Source organism: Tamandua tetradactyla, chromosome 3, assembly GCF_023851605.1.
Source record: "Tamandua tetradactyla isolate mTamTet1 chromosome 3, mTamTet1.pri, whole genome shotgun sequence".
In the NCBI taxonomy this organism is placed as follows: domain Eukaryota; kingdom Metazoa; phylum Chordata; class Mammalia; order Pilosa; family Myrmecophagidae; genus Tamandua; species Tamandua tetradactyla.
The window spans coordinates 189115770-189142191 of record NC_135329.1 but is presented as its reverse complement, the minus strand read 5'-3'; the positions used below and the strand labels follow the sequence as shown (position 1 = coordinate 189142191).

At 35.7% G+C, this 26422-nt stretch overlaps 1 protein-coding gene and 1 pseudogene across 7 annotated transcripts in view; both read right to left on the bottom strand.

The window, feature by feature from the left end:
* The window catches only part of SPAG16 (sperm associated antigen 16), a 1149776-nt gene that overhangs the window by 590870 nt on the left and 532484 nt on the right, over nt 1-26422 (bottom strand). The gene's annotated exons all lie outside the window — the stretch shown is intronic.
* On the bottom strand, nt 815-22619 carry LOC143676848 (E3 ubiquitin-protein ligase SH3RF1 pseudogene; annotated as a pseudogene).

Sequence of the window (26422 nt, the reverse complement as noted above, 5' to 3'; positions counted from 1 at the left end):
GTAAGGTGTGAGCACATTCACTCATGCCAAGAACTCAGAGCTGCAAAAGAACAGTCACAGAAGCTATCTCCTAGATAAACTCAAACTTTATATCTGTCAGCCGGGAGGACTTAAGTGAGCATGTTCACTAATTCCTTGTGTACTGGCAAATGGAAGCATCCCATCAGAGAGGGAGCCAGCACACTCTGAGACATTGGTTAGGAGTAGCTGTGGGGTAGAGAATTCTGTTTATTTACACCTCTTGCATTGTTTATCTCTGAGTGCAAACTAACTTCCACCAGAAATTTCAATGAAGTATACACACCATGGGGAATCCAGTAACATGCAAAACTGGGAAAAGAATCACAAGGGATGAATGTAAATTTTTCACCACGTTTCTCATAGCGTTTGACTTTACCATAAGTGCATCATTGGCCACCATTATTTCACAACGTTTTATTGTGTCCTGGGCATCCATATTGTTTGAGGTAAGATGGGAGATTACATTTCATGACAGTCCTCAGTCAATGAGTACAATTTCAAAATTCCCTAATTTCCAACCAATAAGTTCAGCTGTTTTTGCCATAAAACTAAATAAATTCTGAATATTTTTGTCCCAGGTTGTGCTTTAGATGGTCTTCTTTACTACTTTACTGATTTCATTCTATGAACATTGAAAATGTACAAAATTAAGTTGAGGAATAGGTATTATTTAAGGGGTGATTCCTGACCAAACCAGAAACATTGGGAATTGCTAATTTCTCATCTCTAACTCTGTCCTCTGGTATTACTGTGCAGTGGGGCACTAGAGTCACACATTAATCCTTTGCTCATCTCCTGACCATCTGGAAGTCTACAATGTGTTCTTTCTACTAAACTGATTTATGCTATTTCCTTGTATGATGTGATTTTAAGCTTTTCAGTGTTAGTCTCAGGTATTTTCCACGAAGCTTCCTGGGAAAAGGCCAATTTTCCCAATTCGTTGTATCATGCCCTTGAACCAACCATCTTCTCCTATTTATGAATGAACACAATATCTACTTCTTTAAGTTCAAGTTCTGCTTCACTCTGAAGAGGATAGGCTTGAGTCTTTCACAAGCAACAGGCCTAGACTCATTCGTGACAGGACCCAGGGAAAAGCATGGCTGAGAAGGAGGTAGAATGATGGGAATAGTGGAGTCCACGAAGTTCATATTCCCATGAAGGTAATCCTGGACCAGTGCAGCTGCTGCCACAACTGCCATCACCTTTGGGCCAGGAGCCAGCTCTGCCATGGCTATACACTCAGAGTGGCTCAGAACCCACTGCTCCCTGCAGAGGCACTGGCCAGCACCCAGATCCATTTCTAGGATGGGTGATGCTGGAGGGGCTTACATTTGGTGGAGGTTCTAGAAAGCAACTTCAACAAGCTCTTTTTTTTTTCCATTCTTACTATCCTTAGCTGACTTGGTTGCCCAGCTACTCCCACAAGTCAATGAAGCACCGTCAGGAAATGTGGGAAGTCCATGGCCACTAACCTGCCATTGGTTTGGACTCCAGAGAAGCATGGTGACGCTTGGGGAAGACAGTGAAATGGATGCAGCATAAGTCAGGAGGACTGGCTCACCTGCACTGAGGGCAGCAGCATGGTAGCAAAGCCTGCCATTGGAGGCTGAGGTTGCTGGGAGGCCAAGGTTGGATGGGACAGGCCCATAGGTATGGGACCAAGACAGGTAGCATTTTGCACCTGGATGGACATCATTGTTACCAGAGGGCACTCTTGGTTGTGACCAGCAACTGTCCTCACAGCATTGTGGGCTTGTCTGACTGTCATGTGCCCAATCATATGCAGTAAGAATTTAGCTTGAGGGCTTGTCTGAATGTGAGCTTCCAATACCACAGCCATGGGGAGAACACTGGGAGTCCTAGCCACAGTATTTTCCTGGAGCTTTTGGAGAGAACGTGCTACAGTAGAAAGACTGATCACTTCCTGACTTCTCTGGCTAGTTGTAGAAACAGGAACTTTAGCTTGGGAAGCATTAGTCACCATCTTTGTGCTGTGACTGTGCCACATAACTGCCAGGGAAAACCCTTATCTTGGTGGTATGCACTGATATCCCTTTGAGCCAGCCATCCTGGCAGCATTCAAGCACAAAACATCTCTCCTTTTCTTAATTCCAGTTCATTCTCTTTCTGGGACATATAAGGCCATATAGCAACATCCACACAGGGGCAAGTCTGAGGCTGAGAATGTTCAGTCTGATCAAATGGATTCTGCTCTAGGCCTCAGCCTTATTCCAGTAGCAACAGCACCTGATGGTGTGGAGGTGACAACAGTGGTAGCTGGAGACAGGGTAGGGGAAGAGGATGATTCATAGTTTCAAGAGCAGCTTGGTAAGGAAGATCTGATGGAAAAGTAAACAAGGGGTCAGTTGTCACTGGGCTGCTTGGGGTGGGGTCACAATTAACCCAGTGGTACCTAACCTGAGAAGGGGCAATGCAGGAAAGTCCAGACGGCTTGTAGATCCAAGTGGCAGCTGTGAGATTCCTGGAGCAAGTGAGGACAAGAGGGCTGATGTCCATGGAGTGGTGGCTCTGGGATGCTATTAAGGTATTGGTAACTATGGTGAGGGAAGTGAAAGTGTTGGTTTTTGTTGTTGGTCTCAAAGTGCTTTGGGGAAGTGATGCTCGGGGCTGTTGCTGAGATACATTCTCCAGCATCAGCTCCTGGAAAAGGGGGCTTATCCCACTTTAGCAGCTGGTTAGCAGATAAGTTAAATTTACATGTGAAATTGGAAATATTCCTATTTTTCAGCCCAGTTTTCATCCACTCTTTGGATCACGGTCAGAGCATCATTCTTCTCAAAGGAAAGGCAATCTTTGTTTCTCACTTCAAAGTCATAAAGTACTTTGCACTGAAGGGGGGACTGAGGTAATAATTTAACAATCTGCACAGAGTTGGTGGGGAAAAAGCCATGCATCCTGCGACTGCCCCCAGGGTACCAATTTTCATCTACTTATCCCAAAATGATTACATCACCTTTGCTGAATTTCAAGTCTCCAGGCTCTTTTCCTTTATAATTGTATAATGCTCCATTTGGCACTTGGTAACTGAGGTAAACCCCTCATGGGGTGGTGGGTCTCCAAGCCTGCACTCGCAGCTGTTGTCCACTTTAGGAGCTCTGAAGATCTGAGCTACAATCAATCACAAAGCTGTTCTGGGACCCTAATACATTTGTGCAGTTCGTCCCATTGCCCCATCAAGGCCACGCATCTAAGGCCTCTGCTTGATGTCATTCAGGAATCTGACCGGAAGGATATTATTTGGAAGCTCCTCAACACCTAAGCCAAAGAAAGTCCTGCACTCTGACATCCGAGTTCTTCTCAGGAACCCATGATTCCCAGTAAGCATCATTCGCAAATTGTGTGCTGACAAGACTTTTGCGGAAGCATCAAGCTGCTGGGGACATACAGGACACTCCAGAAGATCCAACTAGGAAATTTCATTCACCTTTATTTATTTGACTGAGGAAAAAAGCCCCAGAAATGTTCATAGTTGTGTGCATCCCTTAAACTGAGACAGGTAACATCCATTTCAGAATTTGTTCTCTTGCCTTGGCTCCCGCTCTTTGCGGGTGGCCTCCTAGGTGCCATAGTTTTATATACACTATGCTTCATGTTATGAAATCACTGTGGTTCTTTGTGGTTAAACAAGCTTGAGAAGTAATGTTACATATTCATGTTCTTACAAAACATTTCAATAATAAATTTTTTGGTTATTGCCTGTTTGAGCAATTTACAAGAATTCTCCATGATATGAATATTAAATTTTTCATTTCACATCCCTTAGTATACTGGTGACATAGATTAAATGTTTTTTAAGCTAAAATTAAAGTTCTACGTGGTAAGGGCTTTCTCAGGAACATTTGTTTTTCAGGAGGACATTTAGAAATATAGTCAACAAATAATGTAGGTTTAATTGAAAGAATTACTACTTGAGATTTGAAATTGCAGTAAATTTACATATTGATGTTAAGTACTGATTTCTGTTCTGAACGTGGCCCAGTTTATTAGAAACACCAAGCCAATGTGATGACGGTTAGGTATTGACAACTTTTTTGGTACCTATTTGATAAATAAATCAGAAAGCCAAAATTAATTATTTATGGTTGTTTTATTATTAAAGAGTGCTCAGTAAAACCCAGCACTTTTTTTACAAATAAGACTTGGAATTTAAAAGATATATGTTGAACTGAACATGTCATATATATCAACCCAAGTCTCCAGGTGTACACTGGAACAATGTTCTAAGATGGTGAAAAAGTTTACATCATTGTAATGGACTGATTGTGAGCCCCAAAAGAAAAGTTCAAATTCTAATCCTTTGTCCCATGGATGTGAAGCTATTTGGTAAAAGGATCGTTGAAGATGTCATTAGCTAAGAGTAGGGGCATAAATTCAAAATAGGGAACCCAGACATAGGTACAAACAATGACACCTTAAGTAAAGCAAGAAACAGACATAAACAAGTTCTGATAATTTGCCATACAGCAGGATGCTGCTTCTTGTCTTTTATAAATCCATGCATTTATCTTTAATGCATTAAATTATCAGCTTAAAGGCTGCTGATATTTTGCTTCTACTATATGGGATAGAAAAAAAAATAAAAAATATGTGTTCTGACTCCCTGTTTCAATCACAACTAATCATTTTGGGTGAAAAAAAAGGGACAGGAGGAACAATTCGGGTAGCAACCTGCTACAATCCAAGACAAGCACTGCAGGTTCTGCTGTTGTGCAGTCCAAGATTACATTCTGTTAGAATAGGAATGACTTCACGACTATGCAATTACATGATTTATTATCTACACTGAGTTCTTCCTCATTCAGTGGGAGAAATAAAAGGTAGGTAGCATTTCCAATTCTTTCAAGCACACAGCTTAATCAACTCTCCATGTACATATATATATATATATAATTCAAATTATTACTGTTCTGGCAAAATTCTATATCTGCAGCACATACCCCTCTGTAAATTACCCAAAGATTCCCCTATAACATGTGACTCTGCTTCTAATTACTTTTTTGTACATACATTATATGCCTGGGTAGGTGCGATGGGGTGGGGTGTGGGTCATGTAGTTTGCTCATATTTTTAATAGCTTTTTGTCCTTAGCAAGGAGAAGGAAGAGAGGGACTCTCACTATTTCACTGCAAGGGCTATCAGGATAGTGCTTATTTGATAATATCTTAACCCTGCTTGTTTAACCCACATTGGTGTCCTAGTGTCCTCTGTTTACTTCATTCATGCAGTATAAGAATGGACAAGAGCCCGTGATTGTCTGTGCTTTCTCACACTATTTTATCTCTTCTTCTCAGTATATGGCCTCAGTGACCTGTAAAATGTCCCTGATTTTAATTAACTTCATTTACTTTATTTTAACTCACATTGATCCCCATCTTTCTATCATCTTTATTACCACTGCCCACTTCACAGTGCATTGAGGCAATATTCAAACTGTAGGAAAAAAGAGTTATGGGGGTAGGTGATCATGAAAATTCTTCTTCAGTATATTCTGGGTAAATTTAGGACTGACAAACTCTGAACACAAAGTTGTAAATGTATCAATAAATTTATTCTTATTCCATAACATGGAATTGCCAAAAGGCAATTATATTTGTTTCTAATACAAATTTTTAAAATAATGCTATTACTTTGAGAAAAATTGGAATTGCAGATACCATGGCCAAGCAGTTTTTTGCTAAAAGAATCACAGCTGTATTTTAAGCAATGGAGTGGTGTACAGTGTTTATCTTAAATTTTCTGGGGTTGTGTTTCCTAGCCTGGCATTCAGAAAAGACACTTAAACTTTGTTTCCACATCTATAAAATGGACATAATAAGAGTCCTTACCTCATAAGAGAAATGAGATAATTCATTAACAGTACTTAAATTAATGTCTTGTATTCAATAAAAGTTTACTCCAATTATCATTTTAAATAAGCTTGATAGTACTTTATCACATAGCTGTCCTTGTGGTAGGTAAAATGACTACCCAAAGATAACCAGGATCAAATCCTTGGAACCTGTGATTATATTATATTATATTATATTATATTATATTATATTATATTATATTATATTATATTATATTATATTGCAAAAGGGAGTTCACAGATATAATTAAGGTAAGGGACTTTAAAATACAAAGATTACTTTGGATTATATGGGGGGCCTAACCTAATCACATGGGCCTTTAAAAGCAGCATACTATAGGCAGAAGTGACAGAGAGATTTGAAATGTAAGGACCTGACCCATCTTGATGGTTTTGCAGGTAGGGTAACGGGGCCACAAGTCATGGAATGTAAGCAACATCTAAATAGCTGAAAAACACTGACAAACACAGCCAGGAAGCAAAGGGAGACCTCAGCCCTCCAAGGACATGTAAGTGAATTTTTCTCCATGACTTGAAAGAGCCTGGGAGTGGATTTTTCCCCAGAGCCTTCAGATAAGACCCTAGGCTTGCCGACCCTATGATTTTAGTATGGTGGGCCCCTAAGTAAAGGACCAGGGTAAGTCTAGCCCACTTATGATCTACAGAACTGTGAGATAATAAATTTGTGCAGATTTAATTTGTTATGACAGCAGTAGGAAACTAACACAGTCTTATAGTGAGTAACAAAAGAAATTGAATTTAATTAAAAACACCTATAGTCTATTTCATGAACTATGAAATTACAGTTTCTAATATTTCGTATCTAATATAAAAGGAATCTTACCACATAAAATCAGTTGTTGCTAGTAAAACAATTCCATTAATCTCTTATTTATAATTATGTTATATTGTGTCAAATAATTAAGTAATCTTAGATGGAACACAATTTTATAACAAGGACTGGTATTCTTAATGATATTTTATCAGTCTTGAAGCACACAATAAAATTGTAAATGAGTCAGAAAAATTGTAGTTAAAAAAAGGTAGGCAAAATAAGCTACTTTAACTTTCTCCATCATAAAATGTTGTGACATCTTGTTCTAAGAGAAGTTTCTTTAGGCACTTTTAGCAGGTATTTTCATTTATATAATACTGCATCATATCTTATTATTTTATACTGTATCATAATACATCTGAACATATATAAATTTATATGTTGTAAACCTTTCCAAACAGATTTTCTCAAATCTGGTTTTTAAACTGTTTTTCTCAAATTGTTCAAAAAATAATCTATTGTCAAGGTAAGCTCACTTATCCTAAATAACAGAAATGAAATTAATTTTTAAGACAATAGCTTTCAACCTTCTTAAGAACCAGAGTAGTTCTGGAAAATATTTGTGATGGTTGTTGATAAATTTTAATCTGTGAAAATAATTAAGGTACATGAATTTATAATTCTTAATTCACTTATGCTTATTAATGATTATGTTTTGCTATGTGTATATTTTTTCTCCCAAATAACCATTGAATACTTTCATTATGACTAATGCATATGACTTCATATGCATAAAAATACATATAATTCAGAATACTTTTTAAAAATATTTTCTTTTACTTTTTGTTAAGCAATATTGATTTTACAATATCACATAGTTGCAATCTCACAGTAATATTTTAGTCAAATGTTGCATTAATATCATTTCTGAAGTTTGTTTAATTTTATACAGTATAGATAAACATCAGTTCTTGGGGGCCACAGCTATTTTCTCCACTGCCCAGTCCAGTATTCAAGTCTTTTGTAATGCAATTTTGTAGTACCTCCCCCAACTCTGAATCTAGGCCCAATTATGTGACTTGCACTAACCAATGAGATGTTAGTAAATGTGGCACACTCAAAGGCCTAAGAAGTGCATGATTAGGCTAGTTTTCTCTTTTGCCTTCTACCTTCTTCCTGAGAAGGTAGTCTGCTGGAGCATAAGAGACACATGGAACAGAACCAAAATGCCCTGATTTTCACCTATTCCAGATCAGCTGATCCGCACACATGTGAGCAAGCACAACTGAGACTAGAAGAACCACTCAGCTGAGCATCACTGCAAACAGAAGGATTACTACCTGGCCACCCAGATGCTTGAAAATTAAATGCTTATTCTTACATGCCATTGAGGTTTTATGGTTGTTTTTAAATACGGAATTATAGAGACAAAAGCTAGTTGAAGCAGATGCATTATTTTGTATTTCATATCTTTTGAGATATTCCTCAGTAAGAATCAGAAAAAGAGTTGATCTCACATATGCCCCCATTATTGCCATTGAAATAACAAAAAAAATTCCTTTTGTATGTATTACATTTCATTCTTTTTCCATGTGACTATCCCCTTATTGCAGCACCATTTGTTGAATTTTTGTTTGGATTTTTTTTTTTTTATTTGTTTGTTTGCTTATTTGGGAAGTGCATGGGCCAGAAATCGTATCCTGGTCTCCCGCATGGCAGGCGAGAATTCTACCACTGAATTACCCTCGTACCCCCTATGTTGATTCTTATTACATTTAAAAAAAACTTTTTTTATTAATTAAAAATTTTTTTTTAAATATGACAACAAAGAAACACAAACATTCTTAACATACGATAATTCTGTTCTACATATATAATCAGTAATTCACAGTATCATCACATAGTTGCATATTCATCATCATGATCATTTCTTGGAACATTTGCATCAATTCAGAAAAAGCAAGAAAAAGAAGACAGAACAAAATTCATACAGATCATACCCCTTAGTCCTCCCCTTCACTGATCACCAGCATTTCAATCTACTAAATTTATTTTAACATTTGTTCCCCCTATTATTTATTTATTTTAATCCATATGTTTTACTTGTCCATCAATAAGGTAGACAAAAGCAGCATCAAACACAAGGTTCTCACAACCACACGGTCACACTGCGACAGCCATATCATCATACAATTATCTTCAAGAAACATGGCCACTGGAGCACAGCTCCACGTTTTCAGACAGTTCCCTCCAGTCTCTCCATTACAGTTTAACTAACAAGGTGATATCTATTTAATGCAAAAGAATAACCTCCAGGATAGCATCTCAACTCTGCTTAGAATCTCTCAGCCATTGACACTTTATTTTGTCTCATTTCTCTCTTCCCCCTTTTGGTCAAGAAGATTTTCTCAGTCCCTTGATGCTGAGTTCCAGCTCATTCTAGGACTTCTATCCCACGTTGCCAGGAAGGTCCACACCCCTGGGAGTCATGTCCCATGTAGAGAGGGGGAGGGCAGTGAGTTTGCTTGCTGTGTAGGCCGAGAGAGAGAGGCCACATCTGAGCAACAAAAGAGGTTCTCTTGGGGGTGACTCTTGAGCCTAATTTTAAGTAAGCTTATTCTATCCTTTGGGGGTTAAGTTTCATGTGAACAAACTTCAAGACTGGAGGCTCGGCCCATTGCCTTGGCTGTCCCCACTGCCTGTGAGAGTATCAAGAATTCTCCACTTGGGGAAGTTGAATTTTCCCCCTTTCTCACCATTCCCCCTAGGGGACTCTGGAAATACTTCCCTATTCACTGTTCAAATCACTCTGGGATTTACCTGGGCATCACTCTGGACAAACCTACAAAATCTCATGTCCTATGCAAGGTTCCAAGTACTATGGTATTCAATTAAGCTGCCCACATAAGTTATATTAGGAAATGCATTAATATAAATTTTGTACCCAATAAACATTTTTCGCTTGTCTCATGCGTATGTTAAAGTTTTAAAATATTAATTACCATCTATTTTCAACACCCTGTATTATTGACAATCTTTGTTCTTCCTCATGCAGAAACATTTTTAAATTTGCACATTTAGTCACTATCATTATACACTCTAGACATTCCTAGGTTATACTGTCTCAGTCTTTATTGTCTATCTTTCCTTCTGATTTCATTTGTGCCCCCAGGCTGCCTCCCTCTATCATTCTCACATTCATCTTCATTCAGTGTTCTAACATTATTGTATTACAGTTAGGCAGTATTGTGCTATCCATTTCTGAATTTTTACAATCAGTCCTGTTGCACAATCTGTAACCCTTCAGCTCCAATTACCCAACATCTACCGTATTTCTATCTCCCAATGGTCTCTGTTACCAACTGAAATTCTCCAAGTTCATTCGCTAATGTCAGTTCATATCAGTGAGACCATACAGTATTTGCCTTTTTGTTTCTGGCTAATCTCACTCAGCATAATGTCCTTAAGTTCCATCCATGTTGTTACATGCTTCATGACTTTATTCTGTCTTACAGCTGCATAATATTCCATTGTGTATATATATACCACAGCTTGATTTGCCACTTGTCTGTTGATTGACATTTTGGCTGTTTCCATCTCTTGGCAATTATAAATAATGCTGCTATAAACATTAGTGTACAAAGGTCCGTTTCTGTTCTTGCCCTCATGTCCTCTGAGTAGATACCTAGCAATGGTATTGCTGGATCTTACTACATTTTATATTCACTATGAATGACTACATTGATACACACAAATAAAATCAAATATTAACAATTAATTTTTTTCCATTTAAAAATAACATATACATTTGTTTTTTATGACAGTTTATACAAGGGAAAGTGTTTACCTTATCTCACAAATTATAATATTTAGAGTCATAGTCATAGACTATTGGAGCCAAAAGGAACTACCCATTTAGATATATACTGTCTTACACATGAGCTGTGAAAAATGTTCATACCAGATTGGCTAGCTACTGCCAGTTGGTATATTTCAGGGCCACATTCTCTGCTTTCAATTTACCTGTATTGCTATGTATGCAAAATTATTTTCCTATTCTATGACAACCTTTAATTTGGAAAGCAAATCAATTTCATAAAGAATATCACATATAGATCTATGAATACAAATCATTTTTTAAAAATATTTACTACTATAAAATTGCTTTCCTCCACTGATAAAGATAGTCAAAACTTCAAAATAATTAAAATTAACTAATTAAAAATTAAAAATAATCTGTGCTTTTGATGGCCTACTCTTACCCCTAATCAATTTGCATGAATTTACTATTTACTATGACTTCAAGATTTCATTATACAACAAATCAAGGAGAACATAAAATACATTTTCTTTGTTAGGGGGTTTGGAATTTGAGGTATTTAATTTTGCCTTCTGAAATGGTGAACACTGTGAATATTATATAACACGAAGCATTTTTCAGCTTCCATATAAATTGATTTTCTTTGACCTAATAATCTTTTACCTGTTAGATATTCCAAATTATTTTGCTGTAAGTCTCTGCAGATTTGTTAGAAATCAGAGCTGACTGAAACCACTGTTTTTATTCCTTTCTATCAATTATGGTACCTCTTTATCAATTACCATAATTTCCCTGTAATTTTTGTTCTTTCTTTTTGACTTCATCTTTTCCATCTGATCTTTGAATGTTAATTAGGTTGAGACAGAATTCTTGTACTGGATACTCCTCCCACCTAATTTTTCCCATCCATTATTTTAGGTCCCATTTGGACGTGCAATGCAGATGTTGGAAATGTCAAAAAATAGAAAGCCTTTATGCAAAATAACCATTCCCTGTTCTAACCCTCTGCTTTCTGACAGTCTGAAGACAAAAGGACAGCAATTAGCAATCAACTAGCTCCTTGACCTTTATGTTTCATCTTTGTTATTCCTAATATTAGTGCCACCCAAACCTGCTAGTCTAAACCATAAATGATCAACAATTTTTACAAATGGCCCTAAATAATTAAAATTGCTCTAATTTATATATTATACTATACTATACTGTATCATATTATAAGTATACTTATAAAAGATTTCTAGAGGGAAGCCTCTCATCAGCCTACTATTTTTATAATGACAAGCTTCCTTTTGGGATCATGCTCCTTGCCTCTCTCCATTGCCTCATTAATTTCTTTCAAGGATGCAGGAAAAAAAAAAAGCTTATGGTGATTTTGAAGTAAGGATTAGCTTTAGATTGTTCAGCTCCTTCTGACTTCTGTCTTTTTTAGGATGTAGGAAAAGTCTATTTGTATGGCAATTTTGGAGGAAGACAATTTCAAAGTGTTCAGCTCCTGGCTTCTGTCTCTTCTGGACCAGACTGCCTGCAGTGAACATATGCTTTTAACCCTTCTATGCTGCACACTGCAAGGGAATGCCTGCTGTGCTTGGCTGGCTATCATTCAGCATTCTCTCTATCCAAGTAGGTTAGCCCATCTTATTCAAGAGTGGAATAACAGGAAGGCCACTGGGGTCACATAGTAGTCATGCCCTTTAAACTTGTTTTTATCCAAATCTGATATTTATTCACATCTATCAGACTCCTGTGTCCAGCTTTCAGTGAGTTCTTGACTAGATCAAGGACTGAAGGTATTTATTTATTGTCTTTAATATTCCAGATCTTGAGAAAAAGACAAACACTGGCATTTGGAAAACTAAAATAACATGGTTTTCACAGTCCTGGGGCACGTTGGATTTGATCTTGGTAGTTTGAGGCAGCTCATAATGTTCTTTATGCCTTTTGGTTTGCACAGCTTTTATACATTTAACTCTAAAAAAACAACTTTTTAGTAGAATTTGCTTGTAAAAAAAATAACTTGCAAAACAACAAAAAGTAACTTGCTAGAGATTTATATGGAGCAAGGTTTATCCTTTCTATAATTTTCATTAGATTTCCAAAATATTGTTCTTCACACTTTGATCAATCACCTTAGTTATGAAATTGTGCATGTATTTCCTCATTTGTAGAATTTGAAGGTTAGAGGAATTAAATTGTTGGGGACTAAGTCATATCCCCATAAAAGGCATGGGCACTTCCTAACCCCTGGTCTTATGAGCGTGATTTAATTTGTAACTAGACCTTTGAAGACATTTTTAGTAAAAGTATGGTCCAAATGAATGAAGGCAGCTCTTACTCTGATTAGTGGGGTCATTTATAAGTAGAAGAAACTCAGACATAATTAGAGAAAACCACAGCAGGAAACTGGAAGCTGGAACATGGGGCCTGGGAAAGGAAAGAGAAGACTATGCCACAGGCATTGCCATCTGACAGGAAAGCCAAGGAACATAAGGATTGCTGGCCCATCAGCAAGCTACCAATCTCTGAGCTGGGGAAGAAGTAAGTTTTGTAGCTTCTGAAACTGTAGGTCAATAAACTCCTGTTGTTAAGCCATCCCTTTGTGTAGCATTTGTCATAGAAGCTGGGAAAATTAAATTTCACAGAAAACACCCAGAAAACAATCTGTCACATATTAGGTGCTCAATTAAATGTTGCTTCCTTCTTCTTTTTATTATTATTTGCACATTTATGACATAGCAATGTCAAATTTCTTAACAAATTTGTTTCTAACTTTAAACTACATAATAATTGTGTTTTAAACATTTCAATTTCTTTAACATCTGAGACTCTCAGACACATGCAAAGTGTTAGTCCCATAGTAGTGTTTATGTGCAGAGAGATAAAATGACAGATGGTTACCCACCAGTTTTTGGATATGCCCCCATTATTGCCACTGAAATAACAACAAAAAAATTCCTTTGTATGTATTACATTTCATTCTTTTTCCATGTGACTATCCTCTTATTGCAGCACCATTTGCTGAATGAAAGAAGTGTCAGATACATTCTCGCATCACACCTACCTATCCAAAGAATTGTCTCTGTAGAGTTCCTTCTCATAAGTTAGGTTGCAAGCAAATGCTATACAAGAAAGCTGTTAATCAGCTCTTTGTTACTTGCATGTAACAAAGAATTGTTATTTTTCAATTCCTCCTTCAGACAACAGTAATATATACTTTCCTTTTCTTTGTCATTGTTAATCAAGACAGTCAGTGGCTTTTATAAAGGATAATGACCAACAGTGCTGATATATCTGTTTTATGTAGACATTTCTAATTATTTTAAAGATAACTAAGATTATTGTTATTTTCCAGCTATATTAGTTTTGCCTCTCAGCTCTCTTTAAAAATACAGAAAACTTACAAGTTATCATTGGGGAAATGTTTACATTCCCATTCAATGACAATTCATATGCAGAAGGAGATAAACATACTCCATTAACAACTCATTTTTCATACAGTGATATCTCAAAATGTCAAATTTTAGATGATATTAACAAAACAAAGAAAATAATACTTTGGCAAGCAAAGCATTTAATGCAATGTAGCCATCTCCTTAGTTTAGTATTCTTTAGTATTCATCCCCTTATTTTACAAGTGACATAACATATCTTATACGTGAGAAGATATATGCAATAGAGTTGAATGCTCATATACAAATTACATACATAAATATCTTCTTTGTTAAAAAATATAGATACCTTATCTCTTGCCATTAAATGAACCCTGAAAAAGAAAACACCAAATAGTTCTGAAAGTCTGCCAAATGATGAGTCTGCTTCCAAAATATGCAAAATATAAGTGTACAAATATGCACTATAATAATAATAATATATATTCGTCAGATTTATTTATTAGTCCTTTTTTTGTATTACTAATCCAGAGATCCCTCTATATGAAATAATTAGATTTCACAAAGTTCTAAAGGAAAAAAATTATAATCCTTAGAACAAAATTATTCAAATCCACAATTTTTAATTTGTTATATGGAGTTTAATAATGCTTCCTTATCTCATTAACCCTATAGAAAGGCTATATGAAGCAGACTTATTTTATAATGCAATTGAACCTGAACCTGAACCAACCAAACCTATCTATATGAACACGAATGCTTAATTAAGCATTTAAAAATCATTCATCAATAAAATCTCATACCATTTCTTGTCCATTAAAATATCCTATGTCTATTACTATTAAAAGTGGATTCCAAGAATGCAAAGATTCAGATAAACTTTTATCTTATAACTAAAATTTAGATTATAGTTACATAAATATTTGTGTCACTAAACATAATCCCCAAAAGAGTAATGTACATAATTTATTATGGGGTTTGAAGTTCTAATAACGCATTTATAATTTTACACAATGAACACAACAAAATTACAGTCTATAGTAATCCTTGTACTTTAAAAATAAGTCCTCAATTACCAAATAAGCTGTATTATGTTGCATTAACTTAGCAATATGACTCCATTTTAAACCTCAAAAGGAATGAAACCTTGAAAGCACATCAACAAGTCAAAACTGCAAGTTTGAAAAGAGAAATGCTAAGACCATGAGAATTACTGTTCCAGTTAAGTAACTTTCAAATTTTAACTCTATTTTCATTCAAGTGATCATTTCATTCGTTTTATTAAGGAATAAATTTATTCTGGACAAAAGAAAAAAAACACATTAAGAGGCATTATAAAAATAATCAAGCAATAAGGTAGACCAGTTATGAATCTGACATATTTTTCTAGCACCACCATGTGTGACATCATGTGTGAAATGTCTCAATTGCTTCGGACCTATTAAAGTCTCAGCCTACCCACTGAACTTATCCACAACTGTCACACTTCGGAACACTGGGTGAGGGGAGGTATGGGGTATGGCAAAAAGACAATACATTCCCCTTTCTCTCTCTTCCACACTCCCTCCAGGGTGTTTATTTTAGACATTTACAGAGTTTATCTTACTCTACTTTAAGTGGATTATTTTATCTTCCCAAATTACTGAACAGTTATCAATCTATCCAAAATTCTAGATGATTTTTCAAAGTCCAACAATAGCTATGTTTGATTTCTTATTCATAAAATAGTTTCTTACTGAAAGGGAAACCAATACCAGTTTTCGGGATAGATGAGGAAAAATGTTTTTATTTCATTCTGAGTAACTCAGTGCCTCCTAAAAACACACCATCAGTTTCAGGCCTCTTATCCAGCATTCAGCTAACTAAGCAAGATAATATCCTCTGGAGGTTTTGTCTGAGTTATCAAGATAATTACCTCAATTCTTTGCTTCATTTGAGTAATGGAAATCTGGCCTAAATATGGTTATTATTAAAGTTAAATGATTTTTTAAAAATATAAATTTCTTCTCTATTTCATTTTCCACCAACATTTTAATGTGCATTCCTAATTTCCAAGTGTGAAAATATCATCCAGGTTTGAAACAACAAAGAAACTGTGGATTCCCCTGGTAATGGCCTGGTTTAGAAACACTCAGGAACCTCAAAAGTAATTATAAAATTGTAATATGGAAAGTTTGCTGAGCACATGGCTTTCTTTTTAGCAATATTACCAATTTACACATGATTTTCTTACTTTTTCTTTCTTTTTGTCTTCCTTTTCGTAACAGGAAAAGGAATAGGAAAAGCCTTTCCCAGCTATAGCTGTTAGCAGGAAGTCACAAATTTCATTTCAAAAAAGATGTTTTCAAATGGTAGCTCATGACAAAGCGGGTAATTTTCCACTACAGGATTTTACTGTGGTATAATCAAGCCCTGAAATTTTATTGAGGGATGACACGTTGGACGTGTGCCACACACTGTACCCATCAACTTTACTGCTGTGCAACAATAATGCACATTTTAGGCTATGAAGTATGTTCTCTTTTAAGGAAACATGTGATACATAATAAAAAGACCTCACTTTGGAATTGTTGGTTTTGGCTAGCTATTATATGAAAAAAGCACTCAAAATTTAGAATTTTGTAACTTGATCAGCCTCCATAAGTGTAAGGATCATTCATTTTAAATAATTGTTACACGTGAGAGCTTGACAGGGAAGATCTATTGTAATTTTCTATATTTTCTTAGGAATAATTGCAACTCCAATACTTTTTTTTTTGTAAAAATGGGAACGAGATCATAAAAAATATTTCCTTATATATGTGGAAAGGAAAAGAATGCATTTTAATAACTTCATTAAAATTCCACATTGTAAGCATTTTCTAGCTGAACCAAGAGTACAATAAGGAGAACAAAGGGCTCCACTAATAATAAAGCTGGCGGTGGTTCACCACGTGTTTCTGAAAAAGCATTCTGCTGTTCACTATCTTAGGAAAGATCAGCAGTAGAAGAATTATGATACCTGTAGTAAAGTTATCTAATTTCTCTTACAGAAACCACCCATTTAAATTTGTATTCCATAGTCACTGAGGATTAGCTGCCCTAATAATTCACAATTTCATTTCCCTTTAAACACTCACTTTCCTAGATTATACTGCCACCCTGAATAACCATTGATGCAGTTCTGCTCAGTGAGATACAAGCTGGAGATTTCATGGAAGGACATTCCTTGCTATATATAATGGCAAAGACCCATAGGAACAAAGTTCGTTTTCCTTCGATTTTTGCCCTTTGTCTTTTTTTTTTTTCTTCTTGACAGCCATTAACCTGATGCTTGGCAATGCATCGTGTAAACATGAGGAAAAAAGCTACAAACTAAGGATTGGAGTCCAGGAAGAAGGGAGTCCGTTTCTTTTTATTTATTTATTTATTTATTTATTTATTTATTTTTTACATGGGCAGGCACCGGGAATCGAACCCCGGTCCTCTGGCATGGCATGCAAGCATTCTTGCCTGCTGAGCCACCGTGGCCCAGGAGCCCGTTTCTTGATGGTTTTGTTGAGCCAGTCTACCAAGCCTGGACTGCATCAGATAAAGAAACTCCTATGCATTTAAATTACTGTTAGTCATGGTGCTTATTGACAGCTGAATACATCCTAACTCTTAATCACTTTGGCACCTGAAAGTGGGTTGTGGCCGTATCAGAACCTAAAACATGGATCTGCCCTAGTGAAGAAGATATATGCTAAGGACCTAAAGATTTTAGGCTGGAAAGTTGGTTATGCGTGTAATATGTTGGTGAAACATTTGCTCAAGCTTCAACATCTGTATGCAGACTGTAAACCTATCAAAGCTGTACCTGTAAAGAAAATGGAAGTTTTTATTTCCCTTTACATTAAAAAAGTTACTAACTTTCGAGCTTAGAATGGTAGGATACACAATACACACTTTTCTCCCTCCTCCACACAGACAATTTAGCAACATCTTAGAATAAGAAGGATAGAAGATCCTGGCTCCCAAGTGCTGCCCTATAGTCTCAAGCTAGCAGCTGTCAATTAAATGGATTTTTTCTGGCCACTGGTGGGCGGTCTTCCTTCTGCAAGGAACTGCTGCTCTTCAGGGCCCTTGCACAGAGCTTTTTTCAGAGAAGTTCAGAGCCAAGCCCTAATGGGGCCTAAAGCAACAAAAGTACAAAGGGTGTGGATGTTTACATTAGTTTCCTACTTCTGCACAAACAACCTTCCACAAATTTACTGGCTTAAAATGACACAAATTTATTATCTGACAGTTCTGGACTTCAGAAGTTCAAAATGAGTCCCACTGAACTAAAATCAAGGGGTATTGATAGAGCTGCATTCCTTCTAGACTCTAAGGGGGAATCTATTCCCTTTCTTTTTCCAGATTTTTAAAAGTTGCCTGCACTCCTTGGCTCATGGTTCCTTCCTCCATCTTCAAAGCCAAAAGTATAGCACATTCTAACCTCCTTCTGACTCTGACCACTGCCTCCATCATTACGTCACCTTCTCTGACTCTTCTGCCTCACTCTTTCACTTATAAGGACCCGTATAATTACATTAGGCACACCTGGATATGCAGGGTACTCTTTCCACCTCAAGATCCTTAACTTATAGTCTCATACACGTAGTCCCCCTTGTCATGTAAGGTAACATTTCACAGATTCTGGGGATTAAGATGTGAACACTTTGGGTGGCTATTTTACCTTCAGCAAAAATAAAAATAAAAATAAATAGATTGGAGGGCTGATGGTCTAAGTATTGCCATGAAAATAACCCAATATCCTTAGCCACAAAATAGCAACATTATACTGGGCCTGTAAGGAAGAGTACATTTTTAAAAATCTGTAAAAACATTCTGAGAGATGGAAGTGATTTTTGCATATTTAAAAGTGACCCTTGTATAGAACAGATACAATTTAGCATAATTGGGATTCATTCATGATTTTTTTCATTCAGGAAGAACATGGAAGGTATTCAGATATAAATGATGTTTATTTTAACATGTATTAGGACATAGCATGTATTAGGACATAGGAGTTCTTTTAATACTTGGTTTAAGGTAAATATATTCTATATTTATAGAATATATTGCAGATAGTAAATATGTTCAAATTTAACTTTGTTTAGCCCCTTAGCAAAACATTAAACTATTATCTCCTATTGTTATCCTCCAAGTAGACAGAGTATTCCATGTATTATAAATATAGTTCATGGTTTATTCCTATAATATGATATTCACAAAGGCAGAAGGACACTAAATATCTGTAGGATGATAAAAGAAAAGAATGGATGGTGGCAACAAGAGCACGGAGAATTAAAATGCTGAGATTCTGAAAAATTTAAAGTTAGCAGGGTGTCATCAAAGTTAACCCAGAAGAGCAGTGAGCACTGCTGTGTGTGGATGTGGATGTGTGTGTGTGTGTGTGTGTGTGTGTGCAACAGACAGAGAGTGAAAAAAGAGAGAAATTTGATTAAATAGAGAGAAATATTTTAGAGGTTAATATCAACTTCATTTCACAGAGGGAAAACACTATTGGAGAAATTAAATATTAAAATTAAGGCAAATATCTCATTAAAAAAAAAGAATGGCAGGCACAAAAATTTCAAAAGGAACAGTTGCTTCACCAAAGAAGATATATTTGTGTCAAGTAAATATATGAAGTGATGCTTCACATCATACTCAGTTGCAAATTAAAACAACAATGAAATATCACTACACATCTATTAGAATATCTAAATTCCAAAACATTGACAGTAGCAAATGCTGGTGAAAATGTGGAACCATAAGAATTTTCATTCATTGCTGGTAGAAATGCAAAATGGTACAGCCAGTTAGGAAGACTGGAAGTTTCTTACAAAGCTAAACATAGTTTTACACTAAAATTCAGCATTCACAATCCTAGGTATTTACCAAATTGAGTTGAAATTTTATGTCCACACAAAAATCTGCACACAAGTGTTTATTGTAGCTTTATGAAGAAAAAAAATGGCAGCAACCAGTTTGCCATTAAATAGGTGAATGGATAGATAAACTGTGGTACATCCATGCAATGGAATATTATTTGGTGATAAAAAAATGAGCTGTCAAGCCATGAAAAGACACAGAGGAAGCGTAAATGCATGTAACTAAGTGAAAAGCACCTGTCTGAAAAGTCCTCATGCTTTATTATTCCACCTCAAAACTACAGCTACAGTAAAAGGTATCATTGGTTGCCAGGGGTTCAGGGTGAGGGGGAGATGAATAGGTAGAATAGATAGATTTCTTATGGCAGTAAAACTATTCTGTATGATGTTGTAATGGTAGATATATGCCATTATGCATTTGTCAAAACTCATAGAACTGCAGAACACACATAAAAAATGAAACCTAATGGACTTTAGATGATAATAATGTATCAATATTGATTCATCAATTGCAACAAATGTACCACACTAATGTAAAATATTAATAAAAGAGAAAGACTATGGTAATGGGAGGGTGGGATAAATGAATAATTTCTGCTCAAATTTTCTGTAAACCTAAAAACTGCTCTAAAAAATAAAATACATTACTTTTTATAAAGAACAAGAAAGATTAATTTAAAGCATCAAAAGTAACCAATACAATAATTTAAAAATCACAATTCAATGCTAGGAGGCAAAGAGTAGAAGGGAAGTGGTGTAAATGAACTAAATCTTAATTTTTCATATAGAGTCTAAATTGGTTGATCTGAAATAGAGGGATATGATTAGTACCTGGAAGTTATGGAAGTAGCAAGCAGAAGACCAAAAGTAAGACAAAAGAGTGGGAGATAGCCATTTTCATAAGTTCTTTTATACTATTTGTTACTGAATACATGCTTTTCGTTAAAAATACTAAAAATTTAAACAATGAAAAACAAATACTCATGAAGATGAAAAAGGCAAAAACTAGCAACATTGACTAAAAACTGAGAATGCATGTAACAAAGCCTGTTTGTGCTGTCAATAGAAATTAAAAAACAAAAACAAAACAAAAAAACTTTAATGACCACATATACTTCACCAGAAATTAAAAAAATGAACCATCATTGTGTTTGCCTTCAATTACAGTAGTAGTATCCTGTAGTGACAGTACACACAGATGAACTGTCATCAAATTTAGGTGATGAGCTGTGCTCCATCACCTAAACCCTGAAGGGAAGATGGACAATGACAGGCACTGAATTCCCAGGTACAATAGCCTGAGAAAAGAAGCTGCAAACATGTGAAGCCAGGAAACAACTGAAAGCTTTATGGTTTTTTGCATGGACTTCACTAGTACCATGAAGAACTGCGACAGATTCTCTAACATAAAGCCTGATGGGACTGGCAGAAGACAACTCCACCCCTGTTGAGATCCTACCAGGCACCTGAAACTGGGCCAAGGGCTCTATCAACCTCCTCTCTAGGTCTAATTCAGATGAAAGGAAGCTAACAAGTACCAAAAGCCTGTTGAGGAGACAAAGACATTCTAAATATCTGTTGAGAAAGTAACTTGGCATTGTCTACTCAAGTTGAAAAGAGGTATATTGCATTACCCAGTAATTTAACTCCTGTAAACTAGAACCCATGAATAAGAATTTTTGTAACAGCACTGTTTGTAACATTAAAATTTTTTTTTAAAACAATGTTGAGTTAAAGAAGCAAGACAATAATATATCATATGGAAAGTAAGCAAATGATTCCCCAGAATCAGCTAACGATTACCTTTAGGGATGAGGCAGGGGTTGTGATCAGGAAAGGACATTTAGGAGACTTCTGGGTGCTGTTACTTGACCTGGGTAGAAGTTACACAGGCATTCACCTTATAGCATGCATGTATATTTTTGTGTGTACTTTTATATATGTTATTTTTTACAGTAAAAGTTTAGAAAAAGCAGAGTAAGCCCAAGAACTTTAAAAAAGGAGAAGAAATATAGACAAATCTCTGAAATTTATATAAGAAATTTATTAGAAAACAAAAGCAGGAAAAATATCATAAGACCAGATTTAAAATAGTAAGGAATAAGAAACATGTATAAAATGAAAAAAGTTCATAAGCTATGACTTGGTAATTGTACCAGTAGGAATTCATCCTAAAAATCCTAACTACATAAAAGGCTTTACATATTCAATTTTCTTCTAGGGTTATGCATACTAGCAAAGGAACGAAGACAAATTAATGACCAATGCAATAGGCCATGGTATTTGGTGTTAAAAAAACACCACAAGTAGGATACTACCATAGTATCCTAAGCAACATTTATTACTGGATATTTTTCAAGTTTATATGTCTAACCTTCTCATTAAGCTATAAATTCTTGAGGGCATGGCCAATTTCTTATTTATAAATCTTTCCTTAGGACTTAGCAGAGTGCAAAAAATTCAGTAAGCATCTAAAAATTTTTAATGGATAAAGCCAACATTTTTGCTCTTTATAAAGAGGAAGAAATTTATAGTGGAAATTTTTTAAACATACAGAATTCTTACTTATTGGTGCAGCAGCTCCTTCTGGTCCTTCTATCTCAGATAGAGGAACAATATCCCATCTTTTTCCCAGTTGGAGTCCCCAGTTGAATCCTCTTCGTACAATAGGAGATGAGCTGTACATGAGCGTATCAGCACTGATGGTATCAATCACCGGGCAAACCAGGGTTTTACGGTCTTCCTGGTTTGCAGCCAGCAATGGCTGTAGCCACATTGCATTCACTTCATAATGGCTACTGAGGAATACAAGAATTTCTCCCATAGCATGTGCTGTTCCAATCATTCTTCCTCAAATCAGTCTCCCACGCTTATTTCTTATTACTTTAGTTTTTCCAGGGAATATTTTTGGGTATCTTCATCTAGTCCTCCTCTTAAACCTTCAGATCAGTTGAATAAGACTTTACATACTGCATTTCTTGGATCAGGCACATTTCTATGATATCCCAAGTGTAGGCATATTATCCCAAGTAAGCATATTAAAGGTATGCTTCTAATAGCTGTCAGAAGCATTAAAAACCATACCCAACTCAGGGGAGAATTTCATGTTGTCTGTTCCTGGATCATCAATTTATTTTCTATCATGCCACCAATCTTGCTTGCTTTGAACTGTGGCTCTAATACCCAACTTGGACCTTGAGTAAACCAAGGATAGAATTTTGGGGGGAATGGTTCATGGGGCTCAGACCCCTTGATAGTACATTCTTATGTGGCGGAGTCACTTCACTGATGTTGAAATAAAGAGCAAAGCTGTCCAGGTCAAAGAGGTAAAAAAGCTATAATAAAAATATCGAATTGACACTTCCCATTATAGTCCTAACATAGCTAACGTGCCATTTTCAATTTCCTTATGGTAGTTTCCAGCTATTTTCTCATAAATGTACTCAGTATTCCAAATTAGAAACCTGCAGCCCAGGACCCAGACAGTGGCATCTTCTCTCCCACTGCAGCACCAAAAGCATTACATTTTTTTTTTCCCAAAAGCATTACTTTTAAAAGAATAGAAGTTGGATCGCATGAAAGAATAATAGAAAGTAATTCTAAAGCAATATAATACTAAATGCAAATGGTATCTTTTGCCTATTTTTTGATATTCTTTTATCCTCTGAAATAATTGTTAAGTAAGATAGAAATAAATTAAACATTCAGATTCAAGACCAAGAATTTCCACTAACGTATATTTCTCACATATATAGTTAACTAAATTTTAGGAAAAATGTATTTTTCTCTGTGACTAATGTATTTCTGGATGTACCTGTGAAAGAAGAAAATTCAAAGGACATTTCTGATAACTCAGTGGCTTTAGAATTGTTTGTATTTTCTCAGACATTGAAAAAAGGGGAAAAATGAAAATACTTTAAGTTTTTAGTTTGAATGTACTCGTTGTATCCACTCAACCTTCTCAGTGATGTTGGTTTCAGATAACTAATAGATAATGTCATCATTTGATTATCCAACTTCCACTTAATTTTTTCCACATAAAGAAATCTACTTAATATGCACATAGTAAAAATGGCTATAAATTCAACTTTTCTTTATTTAAATGATAGACTATATAATGGAATCTACCAAAATGCCATCAACACTCCCACCTATTCATTCTTACTCTGCCTCAAATGAGAAACTATAATCTTTGAAATTAAAACAAAGAGCAAATGAATAAAGGCATGGTATATCTGGTTGGGGTTATTATTCTATAAACTATGAACTGGTGAAGATTTTTCAATGAGAGTATGAAATATTGACATACCAAAATGCTGTGTTTAGGGGGGTTAAAATTTCAGAGCATGAATGACCCATTGGGATTACTTTCCCACTTACAATTATGAAAAATAGGAAAAAATTGTGGCCTATAATAAAATCTTTAGGGGGAAAAGATGAAAGGTAAGAGATCCAACCAGAAGGGAACATAATAGATTAGAAGGTAGAGGTACTCCAAGTTCTATGCCACTCAAAAAGAACAATTACGGTACAAACTGACTATATGAACTATGGCTTAATGTTATTGGATTATAAAGCAGAAAATAGAATTCTCAGTGATTTACTTGGATCTTGGAAAGTAAATCTATTTTGCCACACTTGAACTAAAAATATCTTCTAAAGACCCTATTTACAATGGAGTCATATCACAAGATTTATTCCATAAAAGTGGAAACCGTATGGTACTAGAATCAGATCTTTCTGGGTTCAAATGCCAGCTCAACATTAAGACCTGTAACAAGTTATTTTTTATCTCTAAGCCTTGTAGCTGTGTATTGAAAAAGTTCTCTGCATTTGGGTTTCTAATTTCCCACTAAAACGACTATGAAATCAAAGGAAAAGAGAAAAACAATCCAAATTTTATGGTAATTCTAACAGCAACCTATAACAAAACACCAATAAGAAAGTTGGAGAAGAGAGGTTCAAATGTCTTTTGTAGTTTGAAACAGAACCCAGTGAAAGAATCTAGGATCACAAGAACAGGTGTGGCACCCAACTACCCAGACCTTAGATGAGACATAGGATTATAAATTTATCATGAAACCTTCCAGTCCTCCTTTCCTCAAAACAACACTGTTTTGAAGACAAACAGCATAGAATGCCTTCTTTATAAAATACGGCTCTTTTCTTTTCTACATTTGTTCAGAATTTGTAACTATAAAATCTGTCCTGGGTAGGTTCATCATCAGAGATTATATAGAAATAAGGACCTTTCAGTTGGGAAATAAGGAAACATTCTGTAGATTTTATGTGTCTATTTATGTGGTATTCTACTTACAAAGCTTGTTTCTATTGCTGAGAAACAAGTTGTATAAGTAGAAGATCCCATATCAGCCTAGCAGAAGCACATTAAATAAAAGCCTGTGAGATATCTGAGCAAGTTCTAGGAACTGTACACACACACACAAACACAAACACGTCCTCCAGCTGTAGGTGTGAAAATGAGGAAATGAAGTTATACCGGGACACAGAGAGCAGAGAATTTAGTTAGTATAATTTACATACTTTGATAGACACTCCTCATTACGAAATGAATAAAAAGAAAACAGCAGCTGCAATAAGAACTGCAACAGTTTAAGCCTAACAACACAAAGAAAACAGACCATTTGAGTTGAGGGGGGATGTCTCTGGGGGAGAGACCAGAAAATAAATTACAGAAATTAAAATGATGTTTAGGCTTCTTCTGTTGTCCTGCAACTAGGTTCATCAGACACCAGTCACCAATTCTATGTTGCTCAAGTTTGACCCCCAAAAATCAGTCACATATGTTAGGTGCACCGGTAAGGAAGCTGGTGTCACATTTGCCTTAGCCCCTAAGATTGGCCCCCTGGATCTGTGTCCAAAACAGTTTGTAATGACACCAACAGGACAACTGGTGACTAGAAGAGTCTAACGACTGTGATGAAACTGATCATCCAGAAAAGACAGGCCCAGATGGAGGTGGCACCTTCTGCCTCCACCCTGTCATCAAAGCCCTTAAGGAAGCAGCCAGAGAACAAAAGAAGCATCAAATGTCAAGCACATTGGAAATAACACTTTTGAGATTGTCAGTATTGCCCTACAGATGTGGCACCAATCTTTAGCCAAATATCTCTCTGGACCCATTAAAGACATCCTGGGGACTGCCCAGTCTGACTGCAATGTTTATGGTTACCACCCTCATGACATCATAAATGACATCAACATCTGTTGATACAGCGTAATGTCCAATTAATTAAGAACTACAAAGGAAAATATTTCAATTAAGGATCATTCGACAACCAGGAAAAAAATGTTTAAGATCCAAGAAGACATTAATGATATGGTTTCTAGGAAGAAGGATTAAAATGTCATGAACAGAGAATAAGCAGAGATTTAAAAAAAAAAGTATAATAATTTGAGTCTGAAATTAAGAGAAGATTTAGGAAAAGAAGGATTATATAAAACATATTTAAATTATAAATAGAATAATCAAAGCCCACATTGTAAATATTTAAAAGCAGAATTTACACTTAATGGATAACAGGAGGGTGCACAGATGATTCAGTGGTAGAACGCTCGCCTTCCATGAGGGAGACCCAGGTTCAATTCTTGGACCATGCACTCATAAAAAAAAAAAAAAACAAAACA